At 45.7% G+C, this 12331-nt stretch overlaps 1 protein-coding gene across 1 annotated transcript in view; it reads left to right on the top strand.

The window, feature by feature from the left end:
- Igf2bp3 (insulin like growth factor 2 mRNA binding protein 3) overlaps window positions 1-12331 on the top strand; it is a 134605-nt gene that overhangs the window by 52229 nt on the left and 70045 nt on the right. The window lies entirely within an intron of this gene.

Below are 12331 nucleotides of genomic sequence, written 5' to 3'. Positions count from 1 at the left end.
TTTTTCCCTCCCTCCCTCCCTCCCTCCCTCCCTCCCTCCCTCCCTCCCTCCCTCCCTCCCTCCCACCCTTCCTTCCTTCCCCCCTTCTTTCTTGTTCGTTTTTGAGACAGTGTTTCTCTGTGTAGCTCTGACTGTCCTGGAACTCGTTCTGTAGCCCAGGCTGGCCTCCAACTCACAGAGATCCTCTTGCCTCTGCCTCCCGAGTGCTGGGATTAAAGGTATGTGCCACCACCGCCTGGCTATACCCTGATTTTTTAAATGAAAAACTTATTAGATTGACGTGTGTGTGTGTGTGTGTGTGTGTGTGTGTGTGTGTGTGTGTGTGTGTGCGCGCGCGCGCGCGCGTGAGTGTCTGGAAGGGATGCTGTGGCTGTGCACCTGTGGAGGCCAGAGACCAGCCTGTAGGATTTGATTTTCTTCTTTTACATGGGTGCCATGTCTCAAACTCAGGTCACCAGGCTTGGTGGCAAATGTTTTTACCTAACAAAGCATCTCCAGCCTCAGTTTACAAAACAAGCAAATAAGCAATGATTTGGACAGGATCTCATGTATCACAGATAGGCCTCAGACTCTCTAGGTATTCAAAACTGACCAGGAGTTCCTGGTTCTGTGCCTCTGCCTCCTGAGTGCTAGGATTACAGGCCTGTGCTGCCATACCTAGCGTATGTTTGGAGGATCAAACTCAGGGTCTCATGCATGCTGGGCAAGTACTCTCCCAATGGAACTACAGCCCTCCCCCAAGGTAAGTTTTTGAAGAAGCGTCTTTCCATCAACACAGTACCACTTTACATTCTTAATCAGTGATGGGCAAGTGTTCTCATTTCTCCATAGCCTTACCAGCAGTTCTTTGCTGGTTTTTGGTTTTATTTTATTTTAATTTTTTTTTAAGTGTAGCTGCCTGAACGAGCAAACGGTCTTTTAAATTTTTCTTTCTAATTGTTTGCATGTTAAGACATAATCTCACAGTGTATGTAGCCTAGGCTGACTTCAGACCCTGAATCCTCCTGCCTCGTCCTCAAGGTGCTAGGATTGCAGAGTGTCCCACCACACCCAGCTCTGCCTTGCCTCCTCGTTCCTTCATGCGTTTCCTAGGACACCAGTTAGCCTGTATGACAGAAGTGGTGAGCCTTCCACTGTGAAGCAAGCGTCCGCTGTAGGTTCTCCTGGTGAAGCTGACGAGTGAGCTGTCTCCTCCTGTTCCTGGTCTGCTGACAGTCCACACGAAGAGCGGACGTCTCACTGGGTCTGCAGTGCAAACTGGACAGACCATACAGCGTGGGTTTAGGATGCTTCGATAAACTACATGGCTTTTTCTTTTTCCTCCCTCCCTCCCTCCCTCCCTCCCTCCCTCCCTCCCTCCCTCCCTCCCTCCCTCGCCTCCCTCCCTCCCCCTACCCTATCCTCAGGCAAGTTCTTTCTGTGTAGCCCTGGCTAGTCTAGAACTCAGAGTTCTGTCTGTCGCCGAGCGAGCGCCGGGAGAGAAGATGCGCACCGAGCCTGCCGGACTGCTGCTCTTTGGTGGGGCAGGTTCCACTCTAGCCCAGGTGCCTAGAACTCATTTTGTCACTGGGCTGGCCTGGATCCTGTGCTCAACTTGCAGCCTCTGCTGCTCAACTGCTGATCAAGTCGCACAGTAGGGCTGCTGTTTTCCTCCTCCTCCCCTTCCCCACCCCCTCCTTCCCCCCTCCTCCTCCTCCTCCCCCTTCCCCCCCCTCCGTCTTGTTTTGTTTTTCCCTCAGTACTAGAGACTGAACGTAGCTCCTCACAGGTGCCAGGCAGGTACTCTACCACTGACCCGCAGGCCCCCCCCCCCATTGTTTTCAAATACTAAACCAGCCTTGCATCCCTGTCATTAAACTCTTATTTCATGATCTTATTCTATTTCTTTAATCTATTGTTTCATTTAATTTGCTGACAATTTGTGTTGAAGACTTACTGTGTCTCTGTAAAGGATATTGGTCTACAGTTTTATATTTTTATTGTCTGGTTTTGTTATTTGGTAACATAGCTTCATTATGTTAGTGTCATGCTTATGTTTTCTGGAAGAGATGATGCTGAATTGGTGTAATCTTTTTCTTCTGGGGAGACGTTTATTTTTTGTGTGTTTGTGTCTTTAAATGTTTTATAGAAACCACCCATGATAGTTCATTTTCATCATTGACAGGATTTATAATCACCATGGATTAAAACCTGGAGGGAGTTTTAAGATTGAGCTGATTGAGGTGGTGTCTTAATTACTGTTTTGGTTTTTTGAGACAGGGTTTCTCTGTGTAGTTTTGGTGTCTGTCCTGGATCTTGCTGTGTAGCCCAGGCTGGCCTCGAACTCACAGAGATCTGCCTGGCTCTGCCTCCCGAGTGCTGGGATTAAAGGCATGCACCACCACCGCCCAGCTTAATTACTGTTTTATTGCTGTAAAGAATCACCAAGACCAAAGCAACTTACAAAACAAAGCATTTAATTGGGGGCTTGCTTATAGTTTCAGAGGTTAGAACATTATCAGTCATAGCAGGGAGTGTGGCTGCAGGCAGGCATGGTGCTAGGAAAGTATCTGAGAGCTACATCCTGATTACAGGCAGAGAGAGGAGAGCGAGACTAGGTCTGGTGTGAGCTTTTGAAACCTCAAAGCCCACCCCCAGTGACCAGTGAGGCACTTTCTCCAACAAGGCCACACCTCGTAATCCTTCCCAAACAGTTCCACCAACTGGGAACCAGGTATTCAAACATATGAACCTATGGGGGCCATCCTCACTCATACCACCACTGATGGGGAGACCCACCCAAAATGTGGGTGACACCATTCTGTGGGAGAAGAAAGGCAACCGAGCAGCATTCACCTCTCTCTGCTTCCTGCCCTGGACACAGGTGACCAGCTGCTAGGCCTGCCCTGCCATGGTGGACAGTAACCTCAGACTCTGAGCCAAACTGAGTTGCTTTTGTTATAGCAACAAGTAAATTAACTGCTGTGCCACATGAACAGAACTCAGACTTTCAGTAGTTAAAGACTCTCCTGCTCTTTCACCTCGGGTGTGAAGTTGGTAAGAGTTCTTTGACTTTTCCTTTCCTGCTGTGACACTGGGCATTGAACCTGGACCTTGTGCTTGCTAGACCCATGGTGTATCACCAGCTGTATGCCCAGCCCTGGTGACAGTTTCTGAAAGATTTGTTCATTTTACCAAGTTAATCGATAGAGATGTATAATATTTTGTAGTATTCCTTTATTGGTCTTTAGAAATCTGCGGAATCTGTAGTTCTCTTTTAACCATCTTTTCTCTTTTCTAATTCTTCTAATCCGGACACTGCTCATTTCAATGTCTTTCTCTTAAATCTCTCAGTCTTACTAGAAGTTATGATTTATTTTATGTGTATGAGTGTTTTGCCTATGTATTTGTATATATACTATGTGCATTCTTAGTGCCCAACAGAAATCAGAAGAAGGTGTTGGATCCCCTGGAATGGTTGGGAGCTGCCATGTGGGTGCTGGGAACTGAACGGAGGTCCTCTGCAAGAGCAGCCTGTGCTCTATCCCTGGTTGAACCCCTCCCTGTTTGAGGAGGACAAAAGAAAAGAAAAAAGACTTGGTTTCACTGACTTTACGGTTTTGAAAATAATTTACTACATTTTTACTTTTTGTGTGTATGTAGGGGTGGTGGCAATCTCATGCCATGGCAAACCTGCGGAGGTCAGAAGACGTATTTCAGAAGTCAGTTGTTTCTTCTACGCTGTGGGTCCCAAGGACCGGTGCAGGTTGTCAAACTCAGTGGCAGGTGCATGTACCTGTAGAGCCATCTTGCTAACCTCATTGTACTGTTTTGGTTTGTTTGTTTTGTCTTGAGGGGAGTCTTTCTACATAGCCTGGGCTGTTCACTATATAGACCAGGTTGGCTTTGAACTCACAGAACTCTGCTTGCCTCTGCCTCCAAAGTGCGGGGATTAAAGTTGTGCACCACTGTGCTTGGCTTGTTTTTACTCTTTTGAAAAAGGATTTGTTTTATTTTCATGTGGGTTGTGTGCACATGTATGTGAGTGCCTGTAGAAGCCAGAAGAGGGTGTTGGGCTCCATCACAATTGGAGATCGGGTGTTGCAACCTAGCTAACACGGGTGCTGGGAACAGAATAAGAGCACCAACTGCTCTTAACCTCTGAGCTCTCTCTCTAGCTCCTGATTTTTACCCTTTTAAGAATATAGTCTTTTGGGGCTGCAGAGGCGGCTCAGTGGTTAAGAGCACTGGCTATGTTTCCAAAGGACCTGGGTTCAATTCCCAGCACCCACATGACAGCTCACAACTGCTGTAACACCAGTTCCAGAAGATCTGACACCCTCACACAGACATACATACAGGCAAAACCCTAGTGTATATTAAAGAATAATAAATAAATTAAAAAAGGAATATATTCTTTTTACTTTTAAATGACTAGAGATATTCTTGTTACCTCCTATTGATGACTTGCAGTTTCATTCTGTGATGGGGAGTGAACATACCTTGTATGTTTATAATTCTGTAAGATCTGTTCATATTTGTTTTATATCTGTGCTTGATGGTCTCATGTTGCTGAGTCATTTGTTATAAATGACAGCCGTGATGGCTGATGGTATTCAGTTCTGAATATGTTTACGTATTCTAGAGAGTGAAAATGAGTCTCACGCTGTAATGACAGACTTACCTACCTTCCTCTTCAGTTCTGTCCGTCTGCTTTAGGTATTTTTAAACTTGGTTGTTAGGTTTCAGATACATCCAGAGTTGCTGTGTCTTCAAAGGTGAACAGGCTTCTCTCAGCTATTAGTTACGTCCCTCATTATCCTGGTAGCTTTCTTTGTTTTGAAGTCTGTTTTGTCAAGGCTCACTCCAGCTTTCTTTTGATTCGTATATTTTTTTGATAACCCTGTACTTTGAGACAACCTGCACTGTAGATTTTGAAATGAGTTGCTTAAAGACAGAACATGGTAGTGTTGTAGACTCATCTCTGTTCAGGAGATTCCCACAACCTCTGCCTCTCCAAGTCCTGACTATTAAACGTGCCCCAAAGACATTGCCAAATGACTTCTAGGAACAGCAGGACTTCTAGTTGCTGTGTAAGCAATGCCGTTTTTTCTGAGGCTCTTTTTAGATGTTCCTTTGGCTTTCAATAATTAGTTATGGGGTGGGCGGTGGTGGCGCACGCCTTTAATCCCAGCACTCAGGAGGCAGAGGCAGGCAGATCTTTGTGAGTTCCAGGCCAGCCTGGGCTACAGAGTGAGTTCCAGGAAAGGCGCAAAGCTACACAGAGAAACCCTGTCTGGAAAAACCAAAAAAGAAAAAAAAAAATTAGTTATGATGAGACAGGTTTGGGGAATGCCTTGTTTGGGGTTCACTGTGTGTGTGTGTGTGTGTGTGTGTGTGTGTGTGTGTGTGTGTGTGTGTGTGTGTGTTTTGCCCATCACTGCTACACATTCTCCTTCTGCAAATACTCCCTTTTTCCTTCTTGGCTATTGATGGCATGACTTTGGCCTTCTGATGTTTACCCACCGGTCTTTGAGCCTTTCTTCCTTTTGTTCAGTCCTTTCTGGAAGCTGTGCAGAGCGATTGCATTTGGTCTGTGTTCATGGGCAATGACAACTTCCTGTCATCTGCAGTCTACTGGGAACCCATCCAGTATGTTTGTTAATATCTCCTGTTTCTTTGACGATGTCTTGTCGTTCTTTTGGAGAACGCTCACCCTTGTGGGACTTTTCTATGATAAACATCTCTGAAGTCTGTCAAGTAATTTTACATCTGTGTCATTCTTGGTTTTAGTTTTTGGTTGTTTTTTTGTTTGTTTGTTTGTTTTGTTTTTGAGACAGGGTTTCCTTGTGTAGTTTTGGTGCCTGTCCTGGAACTAGCTCTGTAGACCAGGCTGGCCTGGAACTCACAGAGATCTGACTGGCTCTGCCTCCTGAGTGCTTGGATTAAAGGCGTGCGCCACCACTGCCCGGCCATTCTTGGTATTTGTGTGGTTCAGATTTTGCAGCTACTTGCAGTGAGATAAACAGTGGAATTCACCTTTCAGTTGTGTCTGGCTGCAGAACCTGGTCCAAAAGCTTAGTTTCCTTGACTATGTAGTTTTTATTCCTTCTAAATTTCAAAGGAGATGGGCTGAGTCCTTTATTTCCCAAGAATACACCACTGTCTATCAGTAAGAGCTCTAAAGTTTATCTGTTACAAATAACTAGTTTTTAAGATGTGTCCACATGATTGACTCAGCATGAGCCGTGCCTGTCACAGGTGCTGTTTGGATGTATAAACCCCTTTGATTGGTGCTTTCATTTTTATTGTTTCTGCCTCTGATTTAACGAATAAAATAAAGTTAATGTGGGAGAAGGAGATGGTCTTCTGGTGGGGATTTTGAACAATACGCAGTTGAGAACGGCCTGTTTAGATCTGTGTCTAAGGCAGCAGCATCCAGAATGGCAGGTGTGCCTGGTGCTAAGTCTATTTCTACTGTTCTCTCTGCCTTGCTGAAGGGAGGGCATGCTTTATCTCCTGCAAAATGCAGTTGTGTTGTTTAGAGTCCTCATGCAGTGACTCATGGGCTTTCATTTTTTGTGGTCTTTACTGGATGTTAGGATGTATGCACCGATGGCTTGTAAGGCTTCCTCCATCTATGATTCCTGACTGACAGATGAGGTTCTTAGAGTCGGGTTATATCATTCCAAACTCCATGGTGACTGAGATCAAGGTTTCTGCATTCATCTTGTTCAGTCGGGCCTGGCCTGGTGTTATACAGATCTACAATCCCTCCTTAACTGATATTCCAGAGTTTGAGTTTTGTGGGATGAAAGAGTTTAACGATGGAAGGCAGTGCTTCGAACAGGCGAGTGTGTGTGATGACACTAAACTGTACAAAAGTTTGTTATTGGAAGTGTACCTCCGTGTCAAGACATGAAAATAAACAGCACACACAGAAGTGTTGGACATGACCAGAGCTTAGAGAAGAATGAAGAATGGTGGAACACACATAAAACAACCCCCAGTGGGCCAGTATTGGTGCTGACAGAAGGATGGCTTGTGGCCAGCTGAGCTCACTCACCTGATTCTCTTTGCTCATGAGGACCCGTGTGTGTGCATGCTTGTGGAAACCAGAGAGAGGGTAATCCCTGCTGTCATTCTTAAGGAAGTGTCCAAAAGTTTCTTTCTTATTTATCTTAGAGACATGGCCTCTTACTGGCCTGAGACTCACCGAGCCTGCCTGGCCAGTGAGTCCCATTCATCTCCACCAGTCTCCAACTCCCTAACATGGGATTATAAACACATGCTATTGAGTCCAAATTATTTTATAGGGATTTGGGGGCTTGAACTCCCAAGCCCCTATGTGTAGTATTTTGAGTGAGATGTTCCCTACAGTCTTGGGCGTTTGCATATTTGATCCCCAGTGGTGATTGTGTTTGGGAGGCCTTAGAGGCATGGAGGGAGGAGGGGGTGGGGAGGTCACGCATTCTTCCTGCCGGGTTTCAGAGCCCCGAGACCAGGCAACATGTGGCAGGGGAGTCCCTGGGTGAAGACCCTGAGAGGACAGGAGTTGGCGCTCTCTCTGCTTCCTGCTTGAAGTTTGAAATGTTAAGTCCTTAGCCATCAGCCATTATGGACCCTAACCCCCTGGAGAAGGCTAAGCTCAAATAAACCCATCTTTCTGTGAGTTGTCTTGGTCATGATGATTTATCACAGCAATAAAAAGTAACTAATTCACCATGTAAAAAAGCCTGAGTGGGAATGAATGAGGAAGTCACTCTGGCTTATATTCATATATAAATGTATATCTGCACACACAAACATGGATACAGAAAAAATAGCAGAAATGTGCTTAAAGCCATTTGGAAAATTGTTGGAAATTCTGCCCTAATCTCGTCAAAATTCACTTAGAGTTATTTTTAAAAAATGAAATTCAAGTCATTGATCCAAATGGCAGATGTTTGGGGGTAGGTGGGCACTGATTGAACACAGTGTGTTACACATGCTGAGCTAAATGCCCGGCCCTCACACAGTAGTTTTTAAAATCAAACATTCTAACACAGTACAACTCAAGAATACCCACAATTGATACTCACACGATGAGGAATGGCAATCTGAAAAAGTGAAATGTTTTGTTTTCCACAATTAAACCATTTGTTTCTGTAAGAATGGAAACCTGTGTGTGTCCAGTAAACACAGGCCAGCCTGGAATGTGAGCCAGGGTGTTCCATTCATCCATGTTGGGTGGTGTGATGGCTTGCACAGCGCACACACATTGTGTGTTTGGAGCCAAGGCTGCAGTGAAGTTGCAGCAGAAGCACCTCATTCATCCGCGGTTGGGTTTGCCTTGTGATTGCGGTGCCTTCGGGAACCTTTACTGTTGCACATTTTGTGGCAACCCTAGATTCAGTCCTGTGACCCCAGCGGTCTCCACCCACTGTTCAGTAGAAGTTCGGCTATACAGTGGCTAAGAGCGCTTGGAGCTTTGCTACAGTGCCGGAGTTTGGGGTCCAGCACCCACATTGGGCTGCAGGGAGTCTGATGACCTCTTCTGGCTTCTGCAGGTACACATACATTTGTTTGCTCATCTGTTCGTTCATTCATTCATTCATTCATTCATTCATTCATTCATTCATTCTCTCCTTCGGTGCTGGAGCCTTCTTTCCTTGCAGTGGTAAAGGACTCTTAGATTAGTGATTTCCAAGCAGTTGCTGGCTTTAAACTATAATGAGTTATTAGAAGAGGAAAATTTAAACTCAGTGGAGAATCCCTGTTTTTGCTTTTTGTTGGTTTTGTATGTGTTTGTGTGTGTGTGTGTGTGAGTGTTGCATGCACCCACCTGCTTGTGGAAGCAAGAGAAGGATGTCAGTATCCTGCTCTAGCTTTGCCTCTTCCTTTGAGAAAGGGTCTCACAGAAACTCAGCCTAAGCTGGCAGCCAGCAAGATCCATTGATCCTCCTGTCTCAGTCCCACACAGTGCTGGGGCCCATGCCCAGCTTTTCTGTAGGTGCTGGGGACTTGAACTCAGGTCTTCCCTTTGGAGAATGACTGCTTCTGCACACTTGTTCCTCTCGGAAGATTTCTGTTTCTGACTCCTTCGAGGCCCTGTATCTCATCCCTGGTGCTTCCCTGTTCCTTCTTGTTGTTTTGAGAATGGGTCTTGCCTTGTTGTTGAGGATGACCCCAGACTGTAGCTGAAGTTTTCTTGGTCCTGCCCAGCCCCGCAGACCCTGCAGCCACTTATAAAATAATCACTCAGAAGCTTATATTAATTAAAACTGCTTGGCTATTAGCTCAGGGTAACTATTATAGCTCTTACACTTAAATTAACCCATAATTCTTATTTATGTTTAGTCACGTGGCTTGGTACCTTTTCTCAGTTCTGCCTTCACATCTTGCTTCTGTGTCTGGCTGGCGACTCCTGTTCCCAGAATTCTCCTCTTTGCTTATTACGCCTATACTATACTTCCTGCCTGGCTACTGGCCAATCAGAGTTTTATTTATCAACCAAATCAGAGTAATACACATTCACAGCATACAGAAAGACACCCCCAGCACCGGACTTCTAGGCTCAAATAATTCTCTTGTCTCAGATTTCTGAGTAGCTAGGAGTACAGGTGTGGACCACAACACCTGATTACCTTCTTGTGTCCATAAATAACCCAGTCAATTTTAGAGAAACATCTGATGATGGACATGAACTTAACTGCTTTGCCTTCAAGGGGTCCCTTTTGATTCATGATTGAATTTGCAAGAGTTTACAGTCATAAATCATTGGTTTTTTATTTCTTCTTAGATTTATGTGTTTAAAATCTGTGTTCATTCATGCCAATACACAAGGAAGCCAAAGCTTTTCAGGTCAGGATTTTAGAAGGCTTCCTGCTGTATGTTTTTCATTCTGTGAGTCTTGGTCAAAACATTCCAGTAGCAAGGTAGGAAGGGGTGATAGTTTGGATGTAACTGGCCCCCATAATTTCTTGCGTAGTGGCACTATTAGGAGCTGTGGCTTTGTTAGAGTAGTTGTGGCCTTGTTGGAGGAAATGTGTCACTGTGGAGGTGGGCTTTGTGATTTCCTATGGTCATGATACTGCCCAGTGTCTCAATCCACTTCCTGTTGCCTGCAAAATGTAGGACTCTCAGCTCCTTCTCCAGCACCATATCTGCCTGCATGTCACCATGCCTCCCTGTCAGGATAATGGACGGAACCTCTGAAACTGTAACACACCCCAATTAAATGTTTCCTTTGTAAGAGTTGCCGTGGTCATGGTGTTTCTTCACAGCAGTAGAAGTCCTGAGACGGAAGGGTTCTGGGCTTCTGTGATTTGTGCTCATAGTGAGCTATGTATCAGGGTCCACAGCTCTTGTTAGGACTCAGGTGGGCTAGACCTGAAATGTAACTCTTCTCATTTGCCTCACTTTTGGTGACTCTGTCAGTTGAGCAATGAACTTTTCATTGTTGTTCTGTGGTTTTGTGGCCCTGGAAATCAAGCCCACGGCTCTGCACATGTGAAGCAAGTACTTTATAACCCAGCTATAGCCCAGCAGCCCTCCCCTCCCTCTGTTAAGATGGGCTCTTACTGTGTAGCTCTGACTGGCCTGAACTTGCTATATAGACCAGACTGGCCTTAAACTCAAAGAGATCCACCTGCCTCTGCCTCCTTTCTGGGATTAAAGACCTGTGTTACCACTCCTGGTTAAGACTCCTCCCGATTTATTTATTTTTCAGACTTCTGTTTTATACGAGTATTTGCTTACATGGGTATATGTGCCACACATTTGTGCCTGGTGCCTGTGGAGGCCAGATGAGGGCATTAGATCTCCTGGAGCTGCCGTGTGGGTGCTAGGAATTGAACCTGGATCTTCTGGAGGAATAGGCAATAGGTAGTTCTCTTTAACCATCTCTCCAGCCAAGGGGTGTGTGTGTGTGTGTGTGTGTGTGTGTGTGTGTGTTTAATGTGTGTGTATGTAAGTGTGTTTAATGTGTGTGTAGGTCCGAGTCCAAGGCTGACATTGATTGGGTGACTTCCTTATCCTCCATATATGTTGAAGCCGGGCCTCTCACTGAATCAAGAGCTCACCATTTCTGCCAGTCTGGTTTGCTCTGGAGATGCTCGCCTCTGCTTTGTGTCTGGGATTGCAGGTCTGCTCTATACTGTACATAGGGTCTGCTCTCTACTGTACGTACATATGTGCGTACGTTCTGGGATCCGGATTGCTTCCCCGTGCTTGTGAGTTAAGCCCTTTGCCCACAGAGCCATCTCCCCAGCCCTAAAGCCATGGTTGTTTTGATAGCATTTGGAACACCGTTGCTCTCCCAGCTGACTTGGCTTACACTGGGCCCTTCCCCATGGTGTTGGATGATTGGCTCCAGATGTTTATGGTTAGATCCAGGACCAGTCTGCTGGCTTTGTGTAAACTGAAGGGCTTGACTTTGAGGTATTTAACTGGGTCCTTTTGGGTTGCTGTACATTATCACGGACCGGTGCTCACAAACAACAATCTGGAGGCTGGGAAGTCTTATGATGAAGGCACCAGCAGGTCGAGTCCAGCCAGGGCTGCTCTGGGGTACTGTTTTTATCAGTATCAACCCCACTATGAAACTTTGCAATTGTGACATAATCCCCTCCCAAAGGTCCCATCACCACCTTCCATCATGTAGGAGCAGGATGACAGCGTAAGAAGTCTAAGGCATCTAAAGCTTCCGATTATTGTTTCTTGATGGTTTTGGTGACTGGAGATTTAAAATGTTTTATTTCATGTGCTAATCTAAAAGAACAGTAGGTATGGTACCTCCTGTGGGGACAGGAACAGATTCCCACATGCTGTGGCTTAAAGCAACAGAACTCTATTCTTGGGCAGTTGCGACAGCCCGAGGTAAGAACCCTGATTGTATGTCGGTAGGGGTGGGTGAGTGTAGGAGATAGGCTTCCTTTTCTAAGGTCTCATGGCTGCCTGCTTTCCTTAGCTTGTGGTCTCTTCCTCATCTTCCGAGTGTGGAATCCCCATCTGCCTCTGCCGTCAGAGCCTTCTCATTTTCCCAACCTTCCTTCTCACAGATGAGAACACCAGTGATCACGCTGAGCCCACCTGGAGCATCCTTTCGAGTCCCTGGACACTGGGCCCTTGATTACACCCACAGAGGCCTTTGCCACAGGAGAGGCACTCACTGGTTTCAGGAAGTAGTAGGTGATGGTGAGGACCGTTACTCTGGGAACACGGCAGGGCTGTAGTGTAGAAATGTCAAGTAAGCCCTAAGTTGGAAATTGTTCAGGGAAAGGCTTGAAGATGTGATGACATATTGTCCTTTTTTTTAAAAAATTTCTTTCTGGGACTGGAGAGATGGCTCAGAGGATAAGAGCACTCTCTG

This window comes from Peromyscus maniculatus, chromosome 3, assembly GCF_049852395.1.
Source record: "Peromyscus maniculatus bairdii isolate BWxNUB_F1_BW_parent chromosome 3, HU_Pman_BW_mat_3.1, whole genome shotgun sequence".
Classification (NCBI taxonomy): domain Eukaryota; kingdom Metazoa; phylum Chordata; class Mammalia; order Rodentia; family Cricetidae; genus Peromyscus; species Peromyscus maniculatus.
This window is presented reverse-complemented; position numbering and strand designations above follow the sequence as displayed.